This window comes from Arachis stenosperma, chromosome 4, assembly GCF_014773155.1.
Source record: "Arachis stenosperma cultivar V10309 chromosome 4, arast.V10309.gnm1.PFL2, whole genome shotgun sequence".
Taxonomy (NCBI): domain Eukaryota; kingdom Viridiplantae; phylum Streptophyta; class Magnoliopsida; order Fabales; family Fabaceae; genus Arachis; species Arachis stenosperma.
In genome coordinates, this window is record NC_080380.1 from 144,424,105 (window position 1) to 144,427,373 (window position 3,269).

The 3,269-nt window shown below is 43.5% G+C and overlaps 1 non-coding gene across 1 annotated transcript; it reads left to right on the forward strand.

Moving 5' to 3' along the window:
- Positions 1-2,555: 2,555 nt before the first annotated feature.
- LOC130978195 (small nucleolar RNA R71) lies at positions 2,556-2,663 on the forward strand. Its single transcript, XR_009085851.1, has one exon. It is a non-coding gene; the product is annotated as a small nucleolar RNA R71 (small nucleolar RNA).
- Positions 2,664-3,269: the final 606 nt, after the last annotated feature.

The following is a 3,269-nucleotide window of genomic DNA, read 5'->3' on the forward strand; positions in this document are numbered from 1 at the left end:
GTGTTCAGTTGCTCCCAATAGTCTTGTGGAGGAAAGTGCATCCCTTGAGGTATCTCAGGGATCTCATGATGAGAGGGGTCTCTTGTTTGCTCCATCTTCTTCTTAGTGATGGGCTTGAGGTCATGCTTTCTCAGTTGAACCGGCTTTGGATGCCATAAATGGTTATGGAAAAACAAAAAGCAATGCTTTTACCACACCAAACTTAAAAGGTTTGCTCGTCCTCGAGCAAAAGAAGAAAGAAGGGAGTAGAAGTAGAAGGAATGAGGAAGAAGGGAATGGCTTTGTGTTTCGGCCATTATGGGTGGTGAAGAGAAAGATGGGTTTTGATAGGTGAAGGGGTAGAGGTAATGAGGTGTTTGGTGAATGGGGGAAGAAGAGTGAGAGTGGTGGTGGGGTAGGTGGGGATCCTGTGGGGTCCACAGATCCTGTGGTGTCAAGGAAAAGTCATCCCTGCACCAAATGGCAATCAAAATCACGTTTTGTGCCAAATCTGGCGTTAAACGCCGGGCTGGTGCCCATTTCTGGCGTTTAACGCCAGGTTCTTGCCCTTTCCTGGCGTTTAACGCCAGTTTGGTGCCCCTTTCTGGCGTTAAACGCCCAGAATGGTGCCAGACTGGGCGTTAAACGCCCAACTGCTAGCCTCACTGGCGTTTAAACGCCAGTGAGTTCTTCCTCCAGGGTGTGCTGTTTTTCTTCCTGTTTTTCATTCTGTTTTTGCTTTTTCAATGGATTTTGTGACTTCTTATGATCATCAACCTACAAAAAACATAAAATAACAAAAGAAAATAGATGAAATATAATCATTGGGTTGCCTCCCAACAAGCGCTTCTTTAATGTCAGTAGTTGACAGAGGGCTCTCATGGAGCCTCACAGATACTCAGAGCAATGTTGGAACCTCCCAACACCAAACTTAGAGTTTGAATGTGGGGGTTCAACACCAAACTTAGAGTTTGGTTGTGGCCTCCCAACACCAAACTTAGAGTTTGACTGTGGGGGCTCTGTTTGTCTCTGATTTGAGAGAAGCTCTTCATGCTTCTTCTCCATGGTGACAGAGGGATATCCTTGAGCTTTAAACACCAAGGATTTTTCATTCACTAGAATGATCAATTCTCCTCTATCAACATCAATCATAGCCCTTGCTGTGGCTAGGAAGGGTCTACCAAGGATGATGGATTCATCCATGCACTTCCCAGTCTCTAGGACTATGAAATCAGTAGGGATGTAATGGTCTTCAATCTTCACCAAAACATTCTCTACAAGTCCATGAGCTTGTTTTCTTGAATTGTCTGCCATCTCTAATGAGATTCTTGCAGCTTGCACCTCAAAGATCCCTAATTTCTCCATTACAGAGAGGGGCATGAGGTTTACACTTGACCCTAAGTCACACAAGGCCTTCTTGAAGGTCATGGTGCCTATGGTACAAGGTATAGAAAACTTCCCAGGATCCTGCCTCTTTTGAGGCAGTTTCTGCCTAGACAAGTCATCCAGTTCTTTGGTGAGCAAAGGTGGTTCATCCTCCCAGTTCTCATTTCCAAATAACTTGTCATTTAGCTTCATGATTGCTCCAAGGTATTTAGCAACTTGCTCTTCAGTGACATACTCATCCTCTTCAGAGGAAGAATACTCATCAGAGCTCATGAATGGCAGAAGTAAGTCCAATGGAATCTCTATGGTCTCATTTTGAGCCTCAGATTCCCATTGGTCCTCATTGAGAAACTCAGAGGAGATTGGTACACGCCCACTGAGGTCTTCCTCAGTGGCGTCCTCCTCCTCTCTTTCCTCTCCATATTCGGCCATGTCTATGGCTTTGCACTCTCCTTTTGGATTTTCTTCTGTATTACTTGGGAGAGTGCTAGGAGGGAGTTTAGTAACTTTCTTGCTCAGCTGACCCACTTGTCCTTCCAAATTTCTGATGGAGGACCTTGTTTCATTCATGAAACTTTGAGTGGTCTTTATTAGATCAGAGACCATTGTTGCTAAGTCAGAAGTATTCTGCTTAGAACTCTCTGTCTGTTGCTGAGAAGATGATGGAAAAGGTTTGCTATTGCTAAACCTGTTTCTTCCACCATTATTGTTATTGAAACCTTGTTGAGGTCTCTCTTGATTCTTCCATGAGAGATTTGGGTGATTTCTCCATGAAGAATATAGGTGTTTCCATAGGGTTCTCCTAGGTAATTCACCTCTTCCATGGAAGGGTTCTCAGGATCATAAGCTTCTTCCTCAGATGAAGCATCCTTAGTACTGTTTGGTGCATTTTGCATTCCAGACAGACTCTGAGAAATCAAATTGACTTGTTGAGTCAATATCTTGTTCTGAGCCAATATGGCATTCAGAGTGTCAATCTCAAGAACTCCTTTCTTCTGACTAGTCCCATTGTTCACAGGATTTCTTTCAGAAGTGTACATGAATTGGTTATTTGCAACCATTTCAATCAATTCTTGAGCTTCTGCAGGCGTCTTCTTCAGATGAAGAGATCCTCCAGCAGAGCTATCCAAGGACATCTTAGATAGTTCAGAGAGACCATCATAGAAAATACCTATGATGCTCCATTCAGAAAGCATGTCTGAGGGACATCTTCTGATTAATTGTTTGTATCTTTCCCAAGCTTCATAGAGGGATTCTCCATCCTTCTGTCTGAAGGTTTGGACTTCCACTCTAAGCTTACTCCATCTTTGTGGTGGAAAGAACTTTGCCAAGAAGGCATTGACTAGCTTTTCCCAAGAGTCCAGGCTTTCTTTAGGTTGAGAATCCAACCATATTCTAGCTCTGTCTCTTACAGCAAAAGGGAATAGCATCAGTCTGTAGACCTCAGGGTTAACCCCATTAGTCTTGACTGTGTCACAGATTTGCAAGAATTCAGCTAAGAACTGATGAGGATCTTCCATTGGAAGTCCATGGAACTTGCAATTCTTTTGCATTAGAGAAACTAATTGAGGCTTAAGCTCAAAGTTGTTTGCTCCAATGGCAGGGATAGAGATGCTTCTCCCATAGAAATCAGGAGTAGGTGCAGTGAAGTCACCCAGCACCTTCCTTGCATTGTTGGCATTGTTGTTGTTTTCGGCTGCCATGTGTTCTTCTTCCTTGAAGAATTCGGTCAGGTCCTCTAAAGAGAGTTGTGCCTTGGCTTCTCTTAGCTTTCTCTTCAAGGTTCTCTCGGGTTCAGGGTCAGCTTCAACAAGAATGCCTTTGTCTCTGCTCCTGCTCATATGAAAGAGAAGAGAAAAAGAAAATGTGGAATCCTCTATGTCACAGTATAGAGATTCCTTGAA